The sequence below is a fragment of the Dasypus novemcinctus genome, chromosome 28 (assembly GCF_030445035.2).
Source record: "Dasypus novemcinctus isolate mDasNov1 chromosome 28, mDasNov1.1.hap2, whole genome shotgun sequence".
NCBI classification, from domain to species: Eukaryota; Metazoa; Chordata; class Mammalia; order Cingulata; family Dasypodidae; genus Dasypus; species Dasypus novemcinctus.
Genome location: NC_080700.1, coordinates 43,741,526 through 43,769,366, shown reverse-complemented (window position 1 = coordinate 43,769,366; position 27,841 = coordinate 43,741,526). Strand labels below are relative to the sequence as shown.

The 27,841-nt window shown below is 49.6% G+C and overlaps 1 pseudogene; it reads left to right on the top strand.

Annotated features, from left to right (window-relative positions):
• Positions 1-3,611: 3,611 nt before the first annotated feature.
• LOC111764782 (thioredoxin-dependent peroxide reductase, mitochondrial pseudogene) lies at positions 3,612-16,210 on the top strand (annotated as a pseudogene).
• Positions 16,211-27,841: the final 11,631 nt, after the last annotated feature.

The window sequence follows — 27,841 nt, the reverse complement described above, 5'->3', positions numbered from 1 at the left end:
CGTTCCCTCACGGGACACCAGTCCTGGGATGAGAGCGTCTGCACCCCAACGCTCCAGGAGCCGGCGGCGGGGTCTCAGCTCACGGCAGCCCGGGGAGGCCCAGCCGGGAGGGACCTGGGAGGGTGTTTCCAGCCCGCGGGCAGCTGCCTCCCTGGCCAGACGCAGGGCGAAGACAGAGGGAGAAGCCGAGATCCGGCTCGGGTCACGCTGCCCCACAGGGACGGGCCTGGGCCGCTCTCCCCGGGGAGGGGCTTTGCCAGCGGCAGACGGACCCGCTGGACGCCAAGCGGGGCCAGGAGGCGGCGCACTGAGCTGGCTCAGGAGCTGGGCCCCCTGCCCACAGCCTGACCCCCTCCCAGGGGCAGCCCCCACACCCCGGGGCAGCCCCCACCCCTTCCCAGGGGTGGGCCCCACCACCTCCCAGAGCCAGAACCCCTCACCCCAGGGGTGGCCCCCACACCCCCAAGAGCCAGACCCCTGCCCCCTCAGGGCCAGCCTCCACTCCTGCTGTCCCTGGCCCCCTGGGCCTCCTCATGGCGGCAGAGTAAAGGGCCCGCAGCCCCCGCCTGCCTCCTGGAGCACTCGCCCTTGCTCGGCGCCTCCGAGCGAGAAGTCTGACGACTGCGCGGCCGCCATGCTGGGAGGAAGCGCAGGCCACCCGGAGAGGCCACGTGAGGAGCTGCAGGGCGGGTCCCCGGGGAGCCCAGCTTCGCGTCGTCCCAGCCCAGGCACCAAGCGTGAGTGGCCATAGCCGCAGACACTCCAGCTCCACCGCAAGCCATCCTCGGGCGTCCTGGTCTACCCAGCTGAGGCCCGGGACATGGGGGAGCAGAGACAAGCCAGGCCCGGGGCTGCTTTATGAAACTTCTCTCCCAAAGAGTGGCGGGGTGCTTTGTTACACAGCAAAACTAACCCAAACAAAATTTAAGCTGCTTCTGTCATCCACAGCCCTTACAAAGTACCCACAGGCTAAAAATTCAGCCGACAGCCGGCAACAACGTGTCTTCACGTGCCGCGCACCAGGGGATGGGGCTGACATGAAGGGGATGGAAGCACCAGTCTTCACCTCCAAGGCCCTGACAAGATGCGCCCCTCCACGGCAGGTGCTGTGCCTGCACCCAAACCAGTGAGGACTCTGCGTAAGGACCACGCCTCGGCCCCGGGCTGAGGGCAGGGTACTTTCTGCTGCCTTCCGCCTGCACCGTGCTCAGGAGCCTCCACCTAGAATACAGTACGGTCAGCGTCCCCGGAGCTGGCCAGCTCTTCCCGGCCACAGGAAGCACCCTTAGGGGACGGGAGCTTCCAGAAGCCGTTCAAGAGATGATTCTGACCACTCGGCGAAGCACACAGACCCTTCCTGGGAGCGGGCAGCCCCAGGCGTGCGCATGAACCAGATGAAGGCCCGTGGGCGAGCGGTGACCCGCCGCGGAAGCCTCCAGAAGCGCCTTCCTAGAGCCCCAGCATCACTGTGTTCCTGTCTCTCGAGGCTGCTGGCTTGCAGGCGAGCCCCTGGGCGCTGAGGACACGGAATCTAGACGGCCGGTCACGCAGGCAGGAGTTAGAGACCAGACACCGAGGGCCGGAGCTCGCTGGCCAGCAGTGACCTCAGAGTTCCAGGCATAAGCTATTGACCAGCTGCTGCGAGGAGAAGATCCATGTGCAGACGCAGCCCACAGGAGGCCCAGAGCCTTCTCACAGGCAGGTCGGCCCTCGGGGACGCTGGAGCCCAAAGCTGTCCCCCCAAAGCTCTTCAGGCAGCCGCACCTGCCGGCGGGACCCCCAGCCGGGTGTCCTCAGCAGCCAATTGCCGGGGCAGGGTGCTCTGGGCTCTGCTTACTTGGAAATGCAGTTTGAATGTGAGTGCTGCCTGGAAAACGAGATTTTTGCCATGGCAAATATCCTTGCTATCTGTTTTATATATAAAAGGAGCAAACGTCTTAAAACAACAAGGCAGTGCAACCCCATATTCCCTTCCGTGGGTCTTTAATTCCCAGCAAACCTGGAGCAGCTGATCCTGCAGCTACAGGGGCCACTGATGTCTACAGGGCAGGACGCTGAGGCGGCAGCAGGGCAGGAGGTGTTCAGGGTGCCTCCAGGGGCCAGCGCGTGCCATGCGAGTCCTTCAAGGGGGCACTGTCTCGCGCCTCCTGTCCGCAGCGTTGGCGGCTGGCCCTGCGCAGGGACACAGACGAGCGAGTGGAGCGCAGAGGAAGACATGAGCGTCCGCCGTGCATCCCTCAGCGACACGGCCCTCGACGGCACTTCCCTCCTGCAGCCGTCGCGGTGCCCAGCCCCGTCTTCCGACCTCCGTTCTTGCCTCTAAGTGCCATCCGTGGGCCGGCCGGCATCACCCTCAGCTCCCACCTCCCACCCAGCCCCCCACCCTGACAGCGTCACTGTCACCCTTTCATGATAACCCGCTGAGACATCGCAGTGCCTCCCCAAGCCTCCACCGCTGCCCACCCCCCCCGCCGACTCCCCTCGCCAGCTGCCCCTGCTCCGTCCCTCCCTCTCCATGCCTTCTGTCCCGGTCCTCCTCTGGACGGGCTGCTGGGCAGGGGAGCTTTGTGATGGGACGGCCACAAGTCCTGTTGCTGACCTGGGAAATAAACCCAAGCCCTCCAGCCAGAGTCCTTAAAAACACAGCACCACGGAAGCGGGTGTGGCTCCACCGATGGAGCGTCCGCCTACCACATAGGAGGTCCAGGGTTCAAACCCAGGGACTCCTGACCCGTGTGGAGCTGGCCCATGTGCAGTGCTGATGCACGCAAGGAGTGCCATGTAGGGGTGTCCGCCATGTAGGAGAGCCCCACGTGCAAGGAGTGCGCCCCATGAGGAGAGCTGCCCTGCATGAAAAAAGCACAGCCTGTCCGGGTGTGGCCTTGCACACATGGAGAGCTGATGCAGCAAGATGCCGCAACAAAAAGAGACACAGACTCCTGGTGCCACTGACAAGAATACAAGCAGACACAGAAAAACATACAGCAAATGGACACAGAGAGCAGACAACTGGGGGGATAGAGAGAGAAATAAATAAGAATAAATAAATCTTTAAAAAACAAAGCCAGCACCGACTTCCCTTTCCGATTGGCTGACGGGCTTCCACCCTCCTTCCGTCGAGTCCTTCCCTCCCCCAGGCTCGCCCACAGCGGCACCGCTTCCTTTCCTGTCTCTCACGATGCTATCCACACTCCAAGGTCGGCTCAATTTCTCCCCCCTTGAGGAGCCTGTTGGGATGTGGGACTTCTTAAGGAAACCGACATCCAAATGTCCGCCCTCTGCTCTCCCCCGAAGCCCGTGCTGGCCTCGCCTGGGGCCTCACCCTTCGCCCTCACTGGGCTGGCCGGCCGCGCTTGGCTGCCCCTCCTCTGGAGCCGCCCCCAGCCCTGTCCTCGGCAGCTCGTCCTCGCTCAGGTACTGCCCGCTGGCCGCAAATGCCTCGGACATGTGTCCTTTATTCTGTCACTCACCGCATGGTATTAAAGCACCCACTGTCTTCCCCGATGGACGAAGCTTCTAGAGCCCAAAGATTCTGCCTCGTTCGTCTTTCGATGCCCAGCATCTAACACAGTGCCCAGCTCGAGAGTGCCCGCTGCACCGAGCAGACGACGATGGTGAAGCGGTCACCCGAGGAGCCTGTGCGCCTGTGCCCTGTGGCAGGCTGTGACATTTCACCACCGCTCCCCACGCAGCTGAGGGTGGCCGTTACTATGTCCATGCACAGGCGGGCACCCTGAGGCCCTGGGAGTTTAAATACCCCGCCAGGGTGCAGTGGGGTTCCCACCAGGCTGAGGAGCAGCCCGCCCCCTTCTCAACGCGGCGCGCGCAGGCTGGGCACCTGCTAAGGTGGGCTGAATTGAAGGTCATGGCAAACGAGACGTTTGGAGCCAGTGTCTGCAGACATGTGCACTCGGCTGGCCAAGGTGTCAGCCGGATGCAAGGGAACCAAGCTGCGTGTTTACTCACAGGCACGTTTGCAGGGAGTTAACTGATTAGCGTCCCCTGGCATCTGGGGACACGCAGGAAGTGGGGCTTAGAGAAACACTTTTAATTGGGCCCAAGGGTTAAACTTATACCAGACAGATGCACATCGGTTTTGTAATCTAAGGACATTTCCGTCTCCAATTACATTAGTGTCTTTGTTCATATGTGAATCCTTAGGGGAAATATTCAGCTGGGTTCAGTCAAATGTGGTTAAGTGACGTTAATCTACTGAGAGTTCGTGACAATGAGAGCCAAGGCCAGCAGACAGGAGGAAGAATTAATAGAGAAACAAGTGTGAAGAAAAGCTTTTTGAACAGTCAGTTTCCACATACGTTTTCAGACAAATGTCTGTTTCGAAACAGCTGAATTGTTTCTGAATCAATCGCAACACAAAAGAAAATGGCTCTTTAATCATTTAGTACTTGTATACATTTTTGCCCTCTTGATAATCTAAAATACACAAGAAAAATGTGGTTTATTTTACTGGGTTACTTATCAGATAAGTGATTTAGGAATGTTTATAATACATAAGCTTAAAATCATGTTTCCACCGTATTATATTTCTATTATCAGGAATTTTGTAAAGACTTCCCATTTGTTTAAACAGAAGTGGCAGAAGCCATGGCCTATGCAGGGAAATAATGAAGCAAATGTTAGAAGAAAGAATTCCGTGATTCTGTGCATCTGTGATGGATCATGAAGAAACAGTAGAATGCAAAAATAATGGAAAACAAATACTTAATCCATCTCTTTACGGAGTGATCTATATTAAATATGCGCGGCTTGACCCCTAAATCCGCCTTCGGAATCTAAATCAGGATCCACTTGGTCCCCACTGCAGGTGCCACCGGACAGGCGCCGCATTTTTACCCTTAAAGATGCTTAAAGTCATGAAGCTCTTCATGGCTTAGTCACTGATTCTGTTTGATGCAGGGATAGATTCAGCATTGGAATAATCTCTCCACTGGAATAAATGTCGTCTAAGGTTCCGAGCAGCTGTGAGTGCTGCGGGTCACCTCCAATAGCCCCTTGGCCTGCGAACAAAACGGAGTCTGTGCTTCGCCGTGAGCTGGAGCGCCCATAGCGGGAATTGGCTTGTGCTTTTTAGAAAGCTCTCCTGGATACGTTATTCGTGAGATAAATTACTACGGAGTCCAGTAAGCGACTGGTGTTGGAATCGGCAGCCAGTGGAGGGGCCAACGGTGCCGATAAAACCCACCATGAGCAGAAGAGAACCACGGCTTCCAGAGTTGGGAAAAAGGAAAAAAGTTTAGGTCTTTCTATCAGATGTAACAACCATAAGCAATATAGGAATTGTTTGGATCCGAACTCCAATCTAGTAATTATAAAAAGGCATCTTGAGGCAGTTGGGGGAATTTGGATAAAAAATTATGTTAACTGGCCATTTTGTTGGGTGTGATGCTGTTATGTTGGTCATATGAAAGCAAGAAGTGCTGTTAGTTAGAGACGCCTTCTGAAATATTTCCAGCAAAATGACAGGACATTTGAGATAGGATTTAAAATAATGCCGAAAAAAAGTCATGAGCGAGAGGAGCAGAAGAAACAAAGGAAGAGCCACGAGATTTGGGGATAATTGTTGAAACGGGAGAATGGGTAGATGAGAGAGAAGAGACTCTATCATCTCTTGCCTGTGTTTGAAATTTTCCATAATCAGGGATTTTTGGTTTGTCATTTTCTGAAACTCTGTGTGGACTAATTACACCAGAACATTGGCGCGTTAGCTCTGTACAGGGCACCAGGCGCGGGAGCCGAGCTCTGCATTCCATTTCCTTGACTGAAGAGAGCGCCCGGCACGCTGCCCGCTGACCTGCAGTGTCCAGCGCGAGAGGAGCAGCCTCGGGCAGGAGCTCGAGCGGTCAGCCCGGGAGGTGGGGCGCCCCGCGCTCTGTGGGCGATCGTTGACCTTGCCTTCAGTGAACCTAAGTCTACAGATGAATATGTCACCCACTGCACCCAGAAGTCTAGACAGCTGGAGTAAACTTCGGCTGTGGGCGGGCAGGACGCGCCTGGCGCAGGTCAGCTGCGCGCAGCGCGGAACTGGGGGCGGGCGGCGGAAGCAGCAGGCCCAGCACCCGTGCCTGGGACACTGCCCTGGGAGGGGATCAGCCCCCTCTAGAGCCTCTAGAGAGGCCTCCCCAGGGCAGGCTCCGCTAGGAGTGTCCCAGACGCCTCTGGTTTCACCTTTAAACTGCCCAAAGCTGAACTCACGTGTGTGCCCCACGTGGCATTCGGAAAACGGCCAGAGCTGGACTGAAATCTGAGACCTCTGCGCCCTTCTCTCCCCTTCCCCTTTCGTCCCTCCAGTTTCCCACAGCCTAACGGCCTCTCGCTGTATTCACATCCAATCTCTGGCTTCTAGGGCCTCTAGATGTTTGCACACTCCCCTCCCTCTGCAGCTCTTCCTCCTGCTCGGGTCTCAGGGGCTCCCACACCAACCTCAGAAGGAGACGCTTCCCCGGCACGGAGGCCGTCAGTTCTGTCTTGTCAGGGCTGTCGGCTTCTGTAGGACACCGTTTCCTTGGCAGCTTCGGGGACGCCTAAGGAGCAGGGAGGCCCTTTGGACTTACATGGTCTGGGTGTTGACTGGGAAGAGATGCCCAGGGCAGTGCTGCGTCCTCACCTCACAAAGCCACCAGCGTCCCTCCCGCACAGGGCTGTGGCAGAGCCGGGCACGAGTCTGCCTGTGGACTCAAGGCCATGTCCCTCAAAGCTCATGGGCTCAAAAATGGCGCCTTCGTAGTCAAAGGAAGGCGAGCGTGGGATGGCGTTCTCTGGGGACCCAGGAATTTACAGACGAGGCCCTGCTGTGACATAAATCACAGTGAAAAATCAAAGACCCACACTGAGTAGAAGAGGGAAGCATGTTGGGCGGATGAAAAGGTGGGGAAGGCCGCTCTCTTTGGCCCACTCCCCTTCTGCCCTCCCAGATGGCCACGTTCCCTTGGGGACAAAACTACAAAGCAAATCACAGGAGCAAATGAGGGGCACTTGCAGCATCACTCATCTCCCCTTCCAGAGAGAGGCCGCCTCCTACTGGGCTGAGCCCGGGGTGTGTGGCCCATCGGCCTATAGCCAAGGAAACGTCCAGCCCTTCCCAAGAGCCTTGAACCCGCCTTCAAGGTACCGAGGTAGCGAACGGAAAAGAAGCACCACATGGAGACCCCCTTCAGTACCATTATTAAACAATCCCAAAGTCAAGTTTGTTTGTTTTTCTTTAAAAGAACTGTCTGACCGCATTTCCATTCCACATTAAACACAGACCCCGGCTGGGCTCCTCATTTCGCCAACCCCGGGAGGCTCCGTGGCCTCTGCTCCTTGCTCCTCGACGCACGTTGTCTGGTTCTCTAACCACAGCTTCTGCCGACGGTGGAGCCCACAGGCCAGGCTGACGATTGAAACTCTCCACTGTCCCTCCTAAGTGGCCAGCGTGACCGAAGACGCCGTCCATAAGCGCCTTTGTCAGTCAAGCCATGCTGGCCTAGGGACCGGTTGGGACAGTGTTCGTTTACAAATGAACTTACTCGATGAGATCTTACTCTAATTTGGCCCCAATCCCTAAATAAATACCTTCTATGGTTTTGTACTTCTCGTTTTTACATTACTCCTCCTTTTTACGATGAGAGAAGCTGAAAATGCCTCCTCTCTAAGTTTCTCTGCCACTAAAGGTAGTTGACATTTTTGGTGTTTTTCTTTTAATCTACCTTTCACTGGAGCTCAGAGATGATAGCCTCTCAGAGTCTAAACCATTTTCTTTTTTTTTTTTTATTCATTTTTTTAATATTACATTAAAAAAATATGAGGTCCCCATATACCCCCCCCTCACCCCACTACTTTCCCCATAGCAACATTCTCCTCCATCATCATGACACATTCATTACATTTGTAAACCGTTTTCTTTTGTGCAATCATTAAATTGTTGCCCAGATATTTTACCAATGACGAGGCCATAGAGTTGTTTTTAGCACTTATCACTACCGTCTCTAAAAGACAATCCACCTTTAGAACCTTTGGAAGATTCTAGCAAACCCAGTGGCATGGTGCCCCAGACTAAGAATGACTGTTGACTGTCCCAAACAACGCCGACTCCACATTAATCTACAAACACTTTCCAGACGGCTGGTGGACCCAGGGCATGTCCATTTAGTGAGCAGGATCAGGAGCCTCTGGGTTGTTCTGAAGATTCCGGAATCAAGAAAATGCTTCAAGCACGTGGGCCTCCTGAGTCAAGAGGCACACGGGAACTGCCAAGAGGGGCAGAAACGTCCTTCAGCTGAGGCCGCCAAGCCCAGTGAGCAGAGGAGGGCCCAGGCCAGAGGCTCGGGACCCTTGGTGTGCCTCCGGAGAACCTGGGAGCTTGTGGAAAAGGGCTGCCCTTTCTGAAAGCAAAACCTCTGCCTGTGCGACGTGGGCATCTCCCTGTGTTTTTAAAAAGCACTGGGTGGTTCAGATGCACTGAGGCCCAGAGCACTCCGTGGTGCTCTTAGGGAGGTGCTGAAGGGACACCTGGTCTTCTAGGAGATACGCAGAGCATTCCCGGGGAGCAACACACAGTGTGGCCCCTCAGGTCACCCCGAAACTTGCAGAAACACCCAGACCTCCTGAAGGGCAATCACATTTTAACAAGGTCCTCAGGTGGCTCAGGCATACTGGAGTTGAAGAAGCAATGTCCTCTAGAAATAAAGGATACGACATGAAACACAGTTGCCCGTTTTCATTATCCCTGCCAAGTGCTGCCATTTCTTGATAAAGCAATTTCCTTTAGCATTGCCTGCTGTCCCGCTGACACAACAGCTGTCTCCATGAGAGCAGAAGTGGACAGGTCAAGGAAAGCTGCTTTCTCTAAAGCTAAACATTTGATGCTTGGCCCGGATGAGTCTCCAGGCCACTGAGCTAGTTCCCAAAGAGAAACCCCACGCAAATATCGTCCCAGAAGTCAGGAGGAGAGGTAGCTGTACGTGAGGATTCTGAAAGCATCACCCCGCTTTCATTGCTTTAAACTTTTATTTTCCCCTGTCTTTCATGAGCCCCAGAAAATCCTGTTCTTAAAGTGAACCCATTCCTGCACACGTGGACCCACTGTGGATGGGACCTTCTGATTAGACTCAGTTGAGGGACCTTTTGATTAGAACGTTTTTATTCTATCACTTCAATTAAGGGCCTTTGATTGGGTGCAGGGCTCAGGGTGGGTTTTAATCTGTTTGCTGCAGTGCTGTATAAACGGAAGAAATGTGCAGAGACACACAGAGAAAGAAAGCCATGGAGACATGAGAAGGAACCCGGGAGCCAGTAAGCCTCAGGTGCAGCAGCCGGAAGCAGAGTAGCAACGAGGCCCCGAGGAGAGGGGAGAGGCGAGCAGACCGGCACTGGTAACCTGCCATGCGCCCGGCTGCCACGCACCTGGCCGCCACACACCTGGTTGCCACATGCCTGGCACCACACGCCTGGTTGCCACGTGCCTGGTGCCACGTGCCTGGCTGCCATGCACCTGGCTGCCACGTACCTGGCTGCCACACGCCTAGTTGCCACGTGCCTGGCACCACATGCCTGGTTCCACGTGCCTGGCTGCCACGTGCCTGGTTGCCACGTGCCTGGCTGCCACGTGCTTGGCGCCATGTGCCTGGTCGCCCGCAGCTGGGCTGGGAGAGAGTCTTTAGATGACACCGCCACAGCTGCAACTTGGCGAGCCCGCATCTCTGGTGATGCCTTGATTTGGGCACTTTCACCTAATAAATTCCCATTATAAAAGCCAACCCATTTCTGGTATGTTGCTCCAGCCACTGTTAGAAAAACTAATATATCCCTTCACATTCAGAGTTATCACAGGAAATAATTTGAGTTTTCTTAAATTTCCAATTAAAAAATCTTGGAAAGTCGTGGACCTATACTTACTGTAACCATTTTCCAAATAAAACTCTGGACACACAGTCTGATTAGGATGTGCGTACTTACCATACCATTTAAAAATAAAGTTCAGCTTTTTTTTCTGCTTCAAAAAATAGTACACATTCATTTTAGAGAATAAAGAAAGGTCAAAGAAGAAACAAACTGTCTGGTTGCAATCCCACCACCCAGAACTAACCACTATTAATATTTTGATATATATTTTTAATATTTGTATATAACAGATAAGTTTTTTTATAAAGTTGGATAACTTACTGAATATATAATTTTGCACTCCAAATTTTCCATGCCACTGAATATTCTTTGTAAACCTTATTTTTAATGGTTGCATAATATTCTGTTTCTGCATATACAATAATTATTCTCACTACACATATCATTTAACATTTAGTTTTTCACTATCAGTTTTTCACTATTATTAAAAATACTGTGATGAACATTCTTGTACATATGTCTCTGTTCACACTTCTGAAAAACTTCTATAGTATGGGCAATAAGCAGAAATACATACAATGAGATAAACATATTTTAAATCTCTTGAATTATCCATAAAAAACTTTTAAAAGCATAAACACTGTACTAATTTATACGCAACATGTGTTTCTGTAGGTACCTCCGAGAAAATATTGTAAATCAGTACTGTTGCCAAAAATTCAGAAGATTTAAAAATATATTCATTCAATGGTTACTATGTGCCAGACAGTGTGCTGAGTGCACTACATCACAAAGCACTTGAGAAAGGATGAGGTAATATTCATTCCCATTTTAACACACCCAGAAAAGGTAGGCACTGGCCTGAGTTGTGTGGCTCATCAGCTGTTAAACTGACGGTTAGTGTGAAGTGGATTTGCATATGGAGGCTCACCCCCTCCCCGCCCGCTGAAGCCCACACTGTACCCCTGCACTGCCCGTGACTTGTGCAGTCCCTGCTGGGAAGCTGTCAAGAGGGTCACTGTGATAGTTAGTTTCCTGTGTTACCTTGGCGAGGTTATGATGTCCAGTAGTTTGTCAAGCCTTGCTCTGAAGGTATGTCATAGGTGGGATCTGCACCTACAGTTAGTTGATTGCATCTACAATCAACAAAGGAGAGCTCCCTCAACAATGTGGGTAATCTCTCGGGCAGGCAGTTGGAGGTCTTGAAGACAGCTTTTCCTGGGGAAGTGGACTGAGGATTTCCATGTCCCCTTTACTGGAATTTCCACTTGTGTCTGCCCTTGCAGCTCAGACTGGCCAGCAGGTCCATGTGACCAGTACATAAACCCACAGACATTCACGTGTGTATCCCACAGTTTCTGTTCCTCTGGAAAGCCCTGATGACACGGCTTCCAAGCCTCATGGGAGAACCTCGGCCACCCTGGGTTGACCAGCAGCCTTGGGGCCGAGAGCCCTGGGAGGCGGGGACCAAGGGCCACCTGGTGCCCTCCCTCAGTGACCTGGTGAGTGGATGCTTTGACAGCCAGGGCAGCACCCAGCAAACAGACCTCATGGAGAAGCGGGGCTCTCGGGAGCGGAGCAGGGGCTGGGGCTCCAGGACATTCTCTAGTGGACCTTGAGCTCCTTCCCCATCTGTTGGACCAAAGCCACCATGACCTACGATTTCACCCTTGTTGGGGCTCCTCAGGGCACCCCCTACCCTGCACAGAGCAGGCTGTGGGGTGCTGAGAGGCCGTCCATGCACGAGGCCTGGGTGGCCTGGGCCAGCCCGAGCCCAATCGTGCAGTCACGCTTCGGGAGCTGTGCCTGTCCTGCTGCCCACCCCCACCTACGCCCGCGGCTCCAGCAGCCTCCTGGGTCCTTCCCCACGCCAGGCACGCCCCAGCCCGAGGGCCTTGGCTCTGGCTTCTCGGCCTGGAAAGCTTTTCCCCACCCAGGCACCCCTGTGCCCTGCAGAAAGACAGCGGTTTGGGGTTATTCTGTTGGCTGGCCTATCCCAAGCCTGGAGCAGTGCCTGGCAGATAGTAGCTCTCATTCGGTACTCGCTGAAGTGGATGAAATCACTCAAGTGGCTAAACTACGGCGGCGATGAAGCCTTGGTCTGGCTATTTTTATAATGAGAAAATGAAAGTCTACAGAAGGAAAGTAACTTTCTACAAGATCATTGCAGGTTTCCATGTCCTGACTTCCATAAGTGCCTTCAAGTCCCCCAGCAGAACCCACCCAAGATTCTTGACCGAGGAAGCCAATCCCAGGTAGGTCGTGATCTGGTCAGAACAACCCCAAAGGGCACGAATGATGGTTGAGCATAACCCCGTAGGGTAAGCTTCAGGGGGCTCTTCAGGGGAGATCTAAGAATCTGCCTTGAGCAGCAAGCAGATTTATAAACCTACTTTCCTACTCTCTGAAGATCAACTAACCAACAAAGCTATCAGTGTTAGAGGCTTGCAATAATTAACAAGCTGTAGCTCAGTTTCCCCTGATACGCACTGGGGAAAGGCTAACGCCATCCCTCATAAGCCTATGTGCCTAAGAGCATGGCACTTCCCCACAGGTTAAATAAAGAAACCACATAGACGGGAGTAAAGGGAAATGGAGACCTTCCCTATCTGCATATCAGAGGGAAATAAAGAAACCCTTTAATTCCTACAGATCAAATAAACATCTGTTCCTGCAGCATTCCAAGAAACCATAACTCCCTAACCCACTATCCTCTAGTCATTATCAGGGAAAATTCTCACCTCTAGGGCCTCCCATTGGTCCCTGCACTTCACTTGAACCATCAACCCCCTCCCACCAACTATCATTTCCCTGCCTGGGAAAGGTCTGTGTAAATTCAAATCCCCCCTTCCAGGAGTGGGCTGAAGTCTGTTCTTCAGACCCCCTCTGTTGGGAGAGCTTCTCAATAAATTCTTTCTCTGCCTGGGGTCATATCAGTCTCCGTGTCCCAGTGAGTGCCTTTTATCTCCAACAACCAGGAAGTAACATCTCCAGAATCCACATTATTTCATGACTCGATCCCATTCCTAACCCATCTTCCCTTCTTCTTTACAAATAGCTGGATGTTGAAAGATAACATTTGAAGAAGTGAGATGGAGCGAGCTGCTCCAGGTCAGCTCAGAACCACCCTCATCACAAATGGCCACTTTCCCTACCAGGTCTTTGTCGAGGATGTACACAAACAAGCATCATTTTGGAGCAGCTTATTTCTCCTATGATCTCTGCTCTTTTTTAATGAGTTATTTGTTGTATATGTTAGCTTAGAAAAATCAAACTTTGGCAATGATTATCAAAATCAAGAGCCCCAAATGCCCAAGTTATTAATAAGCATATTCTGAGATTTCTAACAGAGCCACAGAGCTATGAGAGCTCCTTGCATGGAATGCAGTGGTCTGTGAACCCCTGAAATCCAATGCAAACCTTTATGGATATAAGAATATAGGTACATTTTTTTGGTGAGCTAGCGTAAGATTCCCAAAGGAATGATTCCTCCCCAAATACCGAGAACCTTTGGTTTTGACAGTCAGGTGTTAAGCCTTCAATGGGTGTTGCTCGAACTTAACTTTACAGTGTGCATTGCAAAACTTGTGAAAGTTCATTATATTTACAAAACTTAACATTTTCTCTTTTTGAAATACCCAAGCTAAATAAACACTAAGTTCAGTTAACCATAAACAGAGCTGCGATCAATTAATTCTCCAATTGTTATGCCTCGGGATCAACAGGATGTTAGCTTGGTCTCTGGCCATGTCTCCTCTCCTCCAGTTAGACTTATGCATAAAATCACTTTGCAAAGTAAAAATAAGAAAGAAAAAGAAAGAAATTCACCACAGTTTACCGATAAAGAATCTGGGTCAGATAGTTAAGTAACTTTATCTGGGACCCTGTTTAAGTTTCTTTGGCTGCTCAAGCAAATACCATTCAATGGTTATGCTCAAACAATGGGATATGATTGCTCACAATTTTGAGGTTAGGAAAAAGTCCAAATCAAGGCCTCATCAAGGCAGTGCTTTCTCCCTGTGAGGTGACGCCCTGGGGCTGGCTGCTGGCGATCCTTGGTCTTTAGCTCATCACATGGCAAGTCACACACATGGCGTCTCCAAGTCTCTCCTTTCTCTTCCTGGTCCATTAGCGTTCAGCTTCTGGCTCCTCCCTCTAGCATTCTCACTATCAGTCTGAATTTCATTCTGTTTATAAAGGACTCCAGTAGTAGGATTAAGACACATCCTGATTGCGGTGGACCACACCTCATCAAAAGGTCCTGCTTTCAGTGGGTTCAACACCCGAGAATGAATTATGCTTAAGAACATGCTTTTCTGGGGTACAAAGAGCTCTAAACCATTGCACACTTTCAGATCGTAAAGAGAGAAGTCAAGATTTTAACACAGACCTATTGGAACCAAAACTTGCCGTCTTTTCACCAAGGCAGACCACCGTCTGTTTGCTTGAAATTTGTATTCTATTTTCTTAAATGGTGAGGGTGGTTAAAAAATGAAAGCCCGTTTTCCCCCTCTACCGATTAGATTCATGAAACGTTTTTAAGTGTTGGTAGTTCTGATGTAACACGAGTCATCATAATGTATTTGCTCTAATTTTGGCTCTGAATAACAGTCAACAGCAGTCTAAAGTGCTGCCGAACCCCGTTTCAGTACTTCTCAAGAACCCTGCTTTGGAGGTAAAGACGGTGAAGCCACCTGGTGCAAAGGAAACTCCTCAGGGTCCCAATGCCAAGCTCCTCTCTGCCGACAGCTTTGCCAAGAGAACCGGGCAGGTCACGTGACTACTCTCTTATCTCTCTCACAAAATGGGACCATAACCAACCAGGGCATGTGGGAGCGAAAAATGAGGGCAGAACTCTTCTCAGAGGCAAATGGCCATTTACAAAAAATACATGACTGCACACGTGTGTCAGAATATGAAGTTTCTCTAGAAGAAAATACTTTGAAAGAGAGAAAGACATTCCTTATATATGAAACAGGGAGTGTTAAAATGGAGAGGTGAACATTCCCCTGCCCGCTCTGCTGTATTTTTCATGTTTGTGGTGTGCGTCTATGGATTTGTGCGGCCCAGTGAGATTCCCTCATGATTCACAAACTGCACGTGACATCACAATTTCCAAGGAGCTGGGAAGCATTCAATCCCCAGTGTTTTCATTTAGCCAGAGAACGGCCCGAAGTGGGGAAGTCTGGCCCAGTGTGAAAGTCTAAGAACGCCCCAGTGCACACGGGCTCCGAGAATTCCGTCTTGATGGGGATATTGGAAAGCACAGCACTCGCTCCCTTAGCCAATCACAGTTTCCAACAGAGCTTCCAGCACTCCATCTTGTGTATTTTCTGGCAGATCCATTTTTGAATCAGTGGATTCTAGCACACTCCAGCTCAGCTTTGGCTCTTAGGCCTGAGCCACTAGCATCACACTCTCCCGAAGAGCAGAGCTGTCTCTCCATGTCCTCGGGCTTTGACACTGGGCACTGCCAGCCCCCCGCAGCCCGGGCTCCGTTGGTGTGCCGCCTGCCAGAGTGAACTCGCTTTCCCACGCACATTTAGGAGCATGGATGTTTGTCTGCTGATAGAGCTCTTACCCATGTCGATTTACTCTGGAGAATATTCATATCTACAATATCAAAAGTCTAACTAGCCACTGCCGTGCACTGAGGACGACTGTCCCTGAGCAGGGCTGCCCCGGGCTTCGGTTGCCCGACACGTGAGCGCCATTCCTTGGGCGTTTTCGCCCTTAGGCCTGCTGCTTCTGGAAGAAAGTGCTTGGCAACTCTAGCATGGTCTGGTTCTGGCCAAGCAAACTTTGCCTGCAGCACCAGTTCCTCCTACTGTGCTCCTGCCGTCACCAGCATGCCCCCTCCATCGTCAGCAGAGAGTTCACGGAACAACGTCTCGATGACTTCAAGGGGAAATGTTGGGTGCTTTTCTTCCATCCTTGGATTTCACCTTTGTGTGTCCTACAGAAACTGCTGCTTTTAGTGGCAAAGCCAGTGAATCCCAGGAGGTGGGCTGGGAAATCGCTGCTGTTCAGGTGGATCCCACTTGGGCCATCTTGCCTGGATAAATGCACCAGGGAAGAAGTGCAGCTTGTCCCCGTGAACATGGCACGCTTGTCAGACAACTAAACAAATTTCCCGAGACCGTGGTGCTATGAGAAGGTCTCTTCATAACTGACCCCAACGGAGTCATCAAGCATTTGAGTGTCAACGATCTCCCAGGGGGCCAGCGCATGGAAGAGACCCTCCACTTGGAGAAAGCAGTCCAGTTTGCGGAGGCCCATGGAGAAGTCTGCAAACCGGACACCAGGTTCTCCTACAATCAAGCCAAACCCACCTGCTTCCAAAGAATGGTCTGAGAAGGTGAATCAGTAGATCATCCATGTACACCTGCAGCCTCTCACTTCTCACACTAGAGAAGAACCACAAGTTGGAACCCACATTTAGCATTTCAAAGATGATTGTTTATAGAAGGTAAAAAAAACTTTATTATACTTATATTCATAAATGCTACTCTAAATATGTTTTAGTACCATTGGCTAAGGTTTTTTTGAACTTGGCTGATTGCTGGTCTAAGGAGTCCTGTATTTATAACACCGTAAGGGCCGGCTCTTTGCTGTAGAAGGCCTGTTTCACCTACTTCTTGGATCATGTCTTCATTGGGAAAGGGAAGGCTCTTCTTTCTTAGTCTTACTTGAGCCATTTTGTACACCAAAGTAGTAGAGCAAACATTTAAGCTTCCAATCAAGGGTCCTGAAAATTTCTTGAATTTCTTTGTATTAAACTGAATTTTCTTTTAAGAAATCAAAGACCATATTTTCAACGTGTTAGCATCAGCTGTCTAATTAACTCTTGCATTGTATGTGTATGTGATTGAAAAAAATGTGATCATTTTTAAAAACACTTGTAGGAAAGCGGCTTACCTGACCATGTGTGATCCCCCCCAAGAGTTGTACTCTACATAGTAATTTTACTTACTTTATTTGTTAATTGACTTAGTATCTATAAGCATTTCTGGATATTGATTGGGTATAATTATAAAAGGTATTTATTGAGTCCAGGGATTGCATTTTGAAATTATTGTGATTTCTTTCTTGAAGTGTACCATAGGAAGTATGTGATAAAAAAGAAACACTTTTTTTCTTTTTAAAGAAGTCTAACCAATGGTTCTCAATGGAGAAATAGCATACCCTCCCCTCTGGGAGCATTTTGGAAATTTGTCAGGTTGTTCCATGAAAATAGGGTGCTACTGCCTCCGCCGCGTGGAGGCCAGGAAGGCTACACGGCAGGCAATTCTGTGCAACTTGTTGACATTTCACACCTAACTGGACAGCATTCTTACAAAGTGTTAGTAGGCATGGAATTTTCCAAGAATGCAACTACTATGTAAGTCGAAGTGAAAAGTGTGTACTCTTGTGCTTGAAACGTGACCATTTCAGAAACTCATGATGTCAACAGCAATGCAGCCATGGCACAGCAGTGGCCGCACATGTGCCGGGAAGCCGGATGCTGGCAGGGCAGGAAGACTAAAGAGGCTGTGCCGGACACTGACACTGAAAACTGCACGGCTGTGGCCTTGTGATTTAAATTACTCTAAATGAGCATGTGTGGGTAAGTGATTTTATCTATGAAGAAGTCAAGGAAGCATTATATTTAAAAAGAGATGTTAGTTTGTATCAGATGTAAACCACTGGCCTAAACCATGGCAAATCCTTTAGATTAAGGACTTTACCTGATTAAAAGGGTTTTAAGGATTTTTCGATGGAATGCAAAATTAACTATTCTTTTCAATTCCACCCTATAAAGAGGTCCTAAGAGCATGTCTATTAGTCTGAGGAGTTTAAAAAAAATTACCAGTGCCCAGTCCCCAATTGCAACCCATGAAACCTAAGTCCAAGTATCAATTTGCACACACTTTAACCCAAGGCTTAACAAGGGGTCAATGAACTTGAATTTTTAAAAAAAAATCATTATTCTTGTGGGGCCGTGTTGGGGTGTGTGATGTATTTGTTAAATAACACACATATAGTGTGGACTTAGGGGTCTGTGGTTTCCACCTGGCTGGCAGAAGAGCCCTGCTCTAACCATAGCACAGTCCAGGAGAATGATCCTATCCTGATCACATGTCCGGGGTGCCCCCAAATGCAGCAGCTACCCCAACAAGAAAGTCTGAGTGAGACCCAGCTCATAATTTTTAAAAAAGTTTTCCAGGGGATTCTCTTTTCCTGCCAGAGGTAAAAAACACTCTTCTAATGTGAAACCAGATGTTCTGTGAATGGGAGGTGCAAGTCCAGACGTGCAGGCTCTGGAATTAAACCATCGGACTTTGAACCTGAGCTGTAGCATTTTCCTCTCTGTACCCCCACTTCCTGACCTGCTAACTGGAGGCGATCACAGCTTCTACCTCCTGCGATGTGGGAATTAAATGAGCTAATGCGTGTAGGGTCCCTGGAGCAGAGCAGGGATTAGATCAACAGTGGAAAAACAACAGTAATCCCATCCCTCTGAAACAGCATCCAAATACATGTTTTATTAATATCTGTTTCTAAAATGGTTGAATATTCCGATTTGAAACTGAAATTTTGTTTCCAGATGGCAACCATCTTTCCAAATTTCACATGTCTTCGTAGCATTCTTGATTTAGTCAAGATCGCATTTGGTGAAGTCAAGTCTTCCCACGTTCTCTGTTAGACCGTCCTTGCCACATTTCTAGGTGGGGGAAGAAACGGGAGTCGACCTCAGAGCGCGGGGCTAAGAGAGGAGCTTGAGCATCGTTTTAAAGGTTACCAATGTTACCCGATTCTTCTATACTTCTGAGTGTTTCAAACTGACATGAAGCATCGACAAAAATCCTCGGGGTTAAAAAAAATGATCCTGCAAGAATCCGAGGACTCAGAGCCTCCAGAGGACTTCGAAAGGAAATTCCTGCCGAGGTCAGATGTTTGACGATACCAAGGAAATCCACTTGAGCAGCTGTCCTGCTAGCTCCAGGCGTGCACAGACACTTGAGCATTATTTTCCTGGCGCTCAGCAACTCATTCCCCGGGTCTGAGAACATCACCCAAGGCCTGACTGAGGCTGTGGTTACACTCGCCTGGGAGAGGGAAAGGAGTGGAGGCTCCTTACGTGTTTAAACCGCATGTTAAAATTGGAACTGTAACGTGCATTCGCTTAGTCAAGTGGTCTAATTATTTCACAGCAGTAGAACTCTGTCATCCAAGTTACCTATGTCTACAAGACATAAGCAGGGCCACACGGTCTGCTTTCTTCCAGGGAGGTCAGCAGGGTCCTCAGAGGACGGAAAGGCCACATGCTCACTGTGATGGTCGGGCTCATGTGTCAACTCGGCCAGGTAACTGTGCCCAGTTGTTTGGTCATGCAAGCACCGGGCTAACTGTACTACAAGGGCATTTATGGACTCGAGTCACCATTGACTTTACTGCAATGGTATATCATAGATGGCTGATTACAATTACATCCATCAGGGAGATTGCCATCCTCAATGAGTGATGCTTTATCCAGTCAGTTGAATGCCTTAATAGGTGAGTGATTCCAGCATTGAGTGAGAATTTCCCAGCTTGTCTTTGGACAGCCAACATCTCCCAGAACTTGTTAAGAACCTTCACTGGTATTTCACTGGAGCTCCTGGTTGCAGTCTGCCTGCGGCACCTGGACTTGTGCTTCTGAAGGGTCATGTGAGAGACTGATAAAATCACATACTATTGACAGATATCTTTTGTTGATTCTGTTTCCCTAGAGAACCCTGACTAATACAGTTTGGAACCAGGAGTACAGTGAGGGCTATTATGGTTGGAAAGGCCAAATGGAAGCCACTAGAACTGCCCCTACCAAAAGCAAAATCAGATTCCTGGAGGGATTGCAGAGATTAGTGCCACCATCAATGATTCGAAGGATGCAGGAGTGGTGATTCCCACCACATCCCCATTCAACTCTGCTATTTGGTCCGTACAGAAAACAGATGGATCTTGGAGGATGACAGCAGATTATCGTAGTGGTGATTCCAATTGCAGCTGCTGTCCCAGATGTGGTATCATTGCTTGAGCAAATCAACACATCCTTTGGCACCTGGTATGCAGCTGTTGATTTGGCCAACGTTTTTTTCTCAGTTGCTATTAGTAAGGACCATGAGAAACAGTTTGCTTTCAGCTGGCAAGGCCAGCAGTATACCTTCACTGTCCTGCCTCAGGGGTATATGAGCTTTCCAGTCCTATGTCATAATATTTTCCAAAGGGATCTTGATTTGCTTGAGAAAGGATGGGAGATAAACCCAATTAAAATACAAGGTCCTTCCACCTCAGTGAAATTTCTTGGTGTCCAATGCGTAGAGCATGTTGAGATATCCCTCCTAAAGTGAGGGGTAAGCTGTTGCATCTGGCCCCTCCTACAACCAAAAAAGAGGTACAATGCTTAGTTGGTCTCTTTCTCTTCCTCATTTGGGTGTGCTACTCTGGCCCATTTACCGGGTGACCAGAAAAGCTGCTAGTTTTGATGGGGGACTGGAACTAGAAGAGGCTCTGCGTCAGGTCAAGGCTACTGTGCAAGCTGCACTACCACTTGGGCCATATGATCCAGCAGACCCAATGGTGCTGGAAGTTTTAGTAGCAAATAGAGATACTGTCTGGAGCCTTTGGTAGGCCCTTATAGGAGAATCACAATGCAGACCCTTAAGATTTTGGAGCAAAGCCCTGCCATCCTCTGCAGATAACTACTCCCCTCTTGAGAAACAGCTTTTGGCCTGCTACTGGGCCTTAGTGGAGACTGAATGCTTAACCATGGGCTACCAAGTTACCATGAGACCTGAGTTGCCTATCATGAGCTGGGTGTTGTCTTACCCACCAAATCATAAAGTTAGGCTTGCACAGCAGCACTCCATAGTAAAGTGGAAGTGGCATATATGAGATAGGGCTTGAGTGGGTCCTGAAGGCACAAGTAAGTTCCATGAGGAAGTAGCCCAAATGCCCATGGTCACACCCCTGCCATGTTACCTTCTCTTTCCCAGCCCACAGCTTGGCCTCTTAGGGAGTCTCTTACAATAAGTTGACTGAGGAAGAGAAAACTCAGGCCTCGTTTACAGATGGTTCTGCACAATATGCAGGTACCACCCAAAAGTGGGCAGCTGAGCACTGCAGACCCTTTCTGGGACATGTCTGAAGGAAAGTGGTGAGGGCAAATCCTCCCAGTAGGCAGAACTTCGAGCAGTGCACCTGGTTGTTCATTTTGCTTGAAGAAACGGGCAAAGGTGTGTTTGTACACTGACTCATGGGCTGTTGCCAATGGTTTGGCTGGATGATCAGGCAATTGGAAGGAACATGATTGGAAAACTGGTGACAAAGAGGTCTGTGAAAGAGGTATGTGGATAGACCTTTTTGAGTGGGCAAAAAACTTGAAAATATTTGTGTCCCACATGAATGCTCACCAAAGGGTGATTTCAGCAGAGGAAGATTTTAATAATCAAGTGAATGATATGACCCACTCTGTGGCTACTGTCCAGGCTCTTTCCCCAACCACTCTTGCCATTGCCCAATGGGCTCATGAGCAAAGTGGCCATGGAGGTAGGGATGGAGGTTATGCACGGACTCAGCAACACCGACTTCCCCTTACCAAGGCTGACTTGGCTACAGCCACTGCTGAGTGCCCCATCTGCCTGTAACAGAGACCCACACTCAGCCCCTGATATTGCACCATTCCTTGAGGTGACCAGCCTGCTACCTGGTGGCAGGTTGACTACATTGGACCACTTCCACCATAGAAGGGGCAGCAATTTGTTTTAACTGGAATAGACACATACTCTGGATATGGGTTTGCATTTCCTCCATGCAATGCTTCTTCCAAAACTATCATCCATGGACTTACCAAATGTCTTATCTACTGCAATGGCATTCCACTCTGCATTGCTTCTGATCAAGGAATCCATTTCACAGCAAATGATGTGTGGGAATGGGCACATACCCATGGAATTCACTGGTCTTTCCATGTTCCCCATCACCCGGAAGCAGCTGGATTGATAGAACAGTAGAATGGTCTTTTGAAGACTCAATTATGGTGCCAAAATTAGGTGGCAATACTTTGCAGTGCTGGGGCAATGTTCTCCAGGAGGCTGTGTATGCTCAAATCAGTGTCCACTCTATGATGCTGTTTCCCCATAACCAGGATCCATGGGTCCAGGAATCAAGGTGTGGAAATGGGAGTGGTACCACTCGCTATTACCCCTAGTGACCCACTAGGAAAATGTTTGCTTCCTGTCCCTGCAACCTCAAACTCTGCTGGTCTACAGATTTTAGTCCCAAAGGAGGAGTGCTGTCACCAGGGAACACAACAATGATTCCATTGAACTAGAAGTTAAAACTGCCACCTGGCCACTGTGGGCTCCTCTTACCTCTGAATCAACAGTCAAAGAAGGGAATTATTGTACTGACTGGGGTGATTGATCCTGACTATCAAGGGGAAATAGGACTGCATCTACATAATGGGGATAAAGAAGAGTTTGCCTGGAATACAGGAGATCCTCTAGGGCATCTCCTAGTACTGCCATGCCCTATGATTAAAGTCAAGGGAAAACTGCAACAACCCAATCCAAGAAGGACTAACAATGGCCGAGAATCTTCAGGAATGAAAGTTTGGGTCACCCCACCATGCAAAGAACCACGGCCAGCTGAAGTGCTTGCTGAGGGCAATGGAAACATGGAATGGGTCGTGGAAGATGGTGGTGATAGATATGAACTTCAACCACGTGACCAGTTACAGAAATGAGGACTGTAATGGTCAAGAATCTTTCTTCCTTGTTTCATTATGATGATGATTGTACATGTACACAAAACGAATTTCTTAGTCTTCTTTCCCAAACTCTTCCCTTATCATACAACAAGTTGTATCAGTTTCATGCCATAATATTAGAGGATGTCAAGTTTAAGAGTTAATATTACCCAAGAACTTGCACCCTATTTCGTATGGAATTAATGCGTTTCCAGTTGTACGCAGGAGAGTTGAACATTGTTAGGTTGAAATATATACATATGCATGTGTGTTATTGTTTTCACTTAGAGACTAAATATGGTTTAACATAATGCGTATTGTTGCCAAGTTGACAAGGGGTGGACGGTGATGATTAGGCTAATATGTCAACTCGGCCAAGTAATTATGCCCAGTTGTCTGGTCATGCAAGCACTGGGCTAACTGTAATACAAGAGCATTTATGGACTTTAGTCACCATTGACTTTACTTCAGTGGTAAATCATAGATAGCTTATTACAGTTACATCATTCAGGGAGTTTGCCATCAGCAATGAGTGATGCTATATCCAATCAGTTGAAGGCCTTAAAAGGGGAAGTGATTCCAGCATTGAGTGAGAATTTCCCAGCTTGTCTTTGGACAGCCAACGTCTCCCAGAACTTGTCAAGAACCTTCATTGGACTTTCACTGGAGCCCCTGGTTGCAGCCTGCCTGAGGAACCTGGACTTGTGCATCCAAAGAGTCATGTGAGAGACTCTTACAGAATCACATACTATTGACAGATATCTCTTGTTGACTCTGTTTCCCTAGAGAGCCCTGACCAAGACACTGACCCCTCCTTGAGTACCTGTACATTATGGAAACGGTATAGTAGCTGTTTTTTTTTAAATGGTCTCCCTTACCTGTACCATAACTCACTTAGTTTCCATTAAGTTCTAGAACAGGCATTAGCAAACTTTTCCTGTAAAGGGTAAATAGTTCAGCCTTTGTGGGCTTTCTCTTTCTCTGCCTCATATGGTCTATATTTCATCTCCTTCTATATCGTGTTTTGTATTTCTGCAACCTCTTAGAAATGTGAAACCACTCTTGGCTTGAGCACTGTACAAAAGTAAGTCGCAAGCTGCATTTGGCCCATGACTCATACTCTGCCATCTCCAGCTTTAGATAAATGGATAAAACCTCACAAAACTGGTGCCTAAGATTCATCCAGCACTAAGGTTTGTATTCCCCAGTTGCATGGAGTCTGGAACTAGCATGTAGAGTAAGGAGGTAAGGCATAATCAGTACAACAGCTGGCAGGCACAATATTGGGGTCTTTAATGGAGTGAGGAAAACCCATGTATACTTCATTTTAGAGTTGTCAGCTCCTTTGATTTTAGATATTAAATTTTAGATAAGGATGAGAGGCAAGAGTATTAGGAGACGGTTCTCCAAGCCTCGGATGACAAAGATAATGAATGTATCCCTCTGGAGAAGAAGGGCAGGTATGATTGCTGATCATACAGAAAATTTAAATTTTCTAGGCTCAGTGTTCTTCTCCAATAATGCTACTCACTATGTATGTCTGGCCATCTTTGCAATTGTCCTGTGGGAAGTTGGGTTCAGCTCATCAGCAAAGAAATGCTGATATGCTGGCTACTGTTGTAATAAATTTCTATATCTCTAACCCAGGAGTTTCATGTCTTCTACCAACATCCATGAAACTGGCAGGCTAATTTGTTTGCTTGAAAGTAATATAAACTTTCAGACTCATCACAGTTCTTGACAAAGAGGAAGAAGATCTATGCTTAGGAAGCGAGGAGGGAGAACAGATTTCATTCACTTAACTTTTATAAAAATTAAACATTATCCTTTGCTTTAGCTGGTGATTTAATTCAACAGTCTATCACTTATCCAACCTCATGAAAGAATGAGTTATTTTACATGAATTAGCTTTCCAGAACACTGTGGTACTTTAGGACCCAAGTGTTTTTTAAATAACTTTTTTGGATGGATTTCTTTTTATTGTATATTGTACAATTCTCTACTTTTTAAAGTCCAGTGTGCTAATATAAGTTAAATTTACCTTTAAATAATTCAATATTACCTTTAAATAATTCAATATTATCACTATAATCATTAATACTATAGCATGCTATATTGTGATCCCCCCCAGGAATTAGAAAGCATGTACAGGTCCAAAAATCCTTTAGCTGAAACCTTTGGGGCCAAATATGCTTCAGACCCAGAAGTTTTCATATTTTTAAAGGCAACATGGTATGTAGACTGTATATCACACACACACCCAGAGGGGGTCTTATAGCTAAACATGCATTTTCACGTTAAGTAGGTAAAGACCACAAATACCAGATATTTTGTTGCTAATTGAGCTAAGAAAAGTTTGGGGGATTTCAGAACTAGAGATAAGGGGTTGTGGACCTGTTCCACACGTCAGCGGTTTGGCCCTTCCCTAGGCTTTGAGCGCCATGTCTAATTTTTTGGGGTGTTTTGTGGGTTTTTTACACCATTCATCTTTGGATAACAGTTTTTCAGCCCCTAACAAGCCCCAACACTACTTATTTGCTGCCTCTAATCTGTAGTCACTATTTTAAAAGAGTAGTCCTTTCAAACCAGTTAGATCTTATCACTCCTTGTTTGAACCGCCAGGGGCTTCCCGTCTCCCTTAGACCCTGGCAGCGTCCTAGCAGACCCTACCTAACTCTGCCACCCCCTCCTCAGATGCCCTGCTGTGACCCTGTCTTCTCCCTCACCTGTCTTGTCAATGGCCCTCCAGCCACACTGGCTCCCACTGTCTGAGCACACTTCCCCTTGCACCTGGTCAAGCACCAGCTGCCCCCCTACCTGGAACCCTTCACCTTGGCCTAGCTCCAGCTCCCCTTCTCCCTGGAACCCTTCACCTTGGCGTAGTACCTGCTCCCCCTACCTGGAACCCTTCACCTTGGCCTAGCTCCAGCTCCCCCTTACCTGGAACCCTTCACCTTGGCGTAGCACCTGCTCCCCCTACCTGGAACCCTTCACCTTGGCCTAGCACCTGCTCCCCCTTACCTGGAACCCTTCACCTTGGCCTAGCACCTGCTCCCCCTACCTGGAACCCTTCACCTTGGCCTAGCTCCAGCTCCCCCTTACCTGGAACCCTTCACCTTGGTCTAGCACCAGCTCCCCCCCTACCTGGAACACATCCCCATGGACAAGCCTGGCTCACTCCACCATCCATCCCATCTCTGCACAAATGTTGCCTTCTCAGTGAAGGCATCCTGGCTCCCCCTCCCCAGATCCCATTGCACACCTGCACACACACACATACACCATGCCCCGCCCCCTGCCCCGTTCCTCTCACTGCTTTACTTTTCTCCACTGTACATTCCACACTCTGGCTTGCCGTAAGTATTTGTGTTTACTTGTGAATCGTCTTCCCTTCCCCCAAGTAGGAGATACATTCTGTGAAAGCAGAATTTGTTGGAATTATTGCTTTAGCCTTACCACAATCCCTGCATTGCATTTGAGTTTGTCTGAGCAGCTTCTGTTCTTGCAGCCAAGGATCCTTGGTAAGCATCAAGTCAAATGAATCTTCCAGGAGAAGCAAAAACTCTACTGCAGTCTCCCCTCCATGCCCACCTGGGACGTCACCCAGACGATGGGTGGGCTCCTCTGATAAAATCTGATCCTCTGCAGATCCTCCTGTTGCTCCTGCTCCCTGGAGATCCCTGACTAACACAATTATCATGCAAGTAAAGCCAAGAGGAAGGAAAGCAGCAGAGCTAACCTGAACTAGGGACAACGTGTCCACTCAGTCCTCATAATAAATGCCGTGAGGCTGAAATTGTATCCCCATTTTACAGATGAGGACGCCGAGGCAACTGGCCCACGTCTCACCACTGATGAGCAGGGCCGGGACTGGGACCCAGGGCCAGGGCATTCCAGGGCCGTGCGTTGTCACGGTGTCACAGTCCAGGCGAGGGGGTGGCAGACCTCCTGGATGTCAGGACCAGGGGGTGTGGGTGGGGCAGCGGGACTCCACGGGGCACAGGGCAAGCGGCTCCTGAGCGCGCGTGCAGCAGCGGGCGGCTCCGCTCAGCTCCCCACCCAGCCGCCTGTCGCCGGAACCCAGAAGCTGCATTTCCCTGTCGGTTGCCAAAGTCCTTCTACCTTAGAAACGGTGCCTGAACTTCACACAGATTCACCAGATGACAGAGGGATTTCCAGTTCTCTAGTGTAGAGTTGGCCTTCGCCGCCGCCCCCCCTTTATTTTTAGATATGCTTCTGTGAAAAAGCAGGCTCAGGTTGACAGATCACTTCACAGCAAGGGTGAGGAAGGCCCGAAGTGGCAGAACTGGGTTCAAACTCAGACCTTCTGACACCCCCGTTCTGCTCTGCAGCCAACGCTGGTCTTTGGGTGCTCATCACTTAGGTGTTCCCGGTGGACGTCCCAGGGTGGCAGTAGTGACAGGGGAAGGGGCTCTCCTGGCCATGCCCATCGTCTGAGTGAAGTCCCAGGGTGGGCGCAGTGGTGACAGGGGAAGGGGCTCTCCTGGCCGTGCCCATCATCTGGGTGACGTCCCAGGGCGGGCGCAGTGATGAAAGGGGAAGGGGCTCTACTGGCTGTGCCTATTGTCTGGGTGAGGTCCCAGGGTGGGCGCAGTGATGAAAGGGGAAGGGGCTCTACTGGCTGTGCCCATCGTCTGAGTGAGGTCCCAGGGCGGGTACGGTGGTGACAGGGGAAGGGGCTCTACTGGCCGTGCCCATCATCTGGGTGAGGTCCCAGGGGGGCAGGGGTGAAGGGGGAAGGGGCTCTTGGCCGGGGTCCCTCCACAGTCACAAGCTGCAATGCTCTGTCTTGCCCTGGAAGACTCGTTTGTCTGGGCCCTAACCAAGGTGCCAAGAAACGGGAAGACTCCCGTGAGCTCAGACGAAGTGCCGGCTCCTGCACGGCCACCACGGCCAGCAGTCCCAGGAGCCCCAGGACTGGCGGGAGGCGGGAGCTGGGAGGTGGGGCCCAGGCAGCCCCTGGCCGCAGGGCCGCCGTCTCAGCTTGCGCATCTGCGTGGCTTCCCGTCGGCTGCCTCTCGCTCTCGCTGTTCCTTGCGTCACCTCCTTCCTTCCCTTGACTCACACAGGTGCTGTCTCACTGCGGTGCGCACGAGGCTGCAGGTACAGGTGGCCTCACAGCCCCGAGGCCTCTCAGGTCAGAAGCTCAAGGTCACGGGCTGTGGGCTTGCTAGCCAGAAGGGACTTGGCTGGATTCCAGCCGAGTGTCCA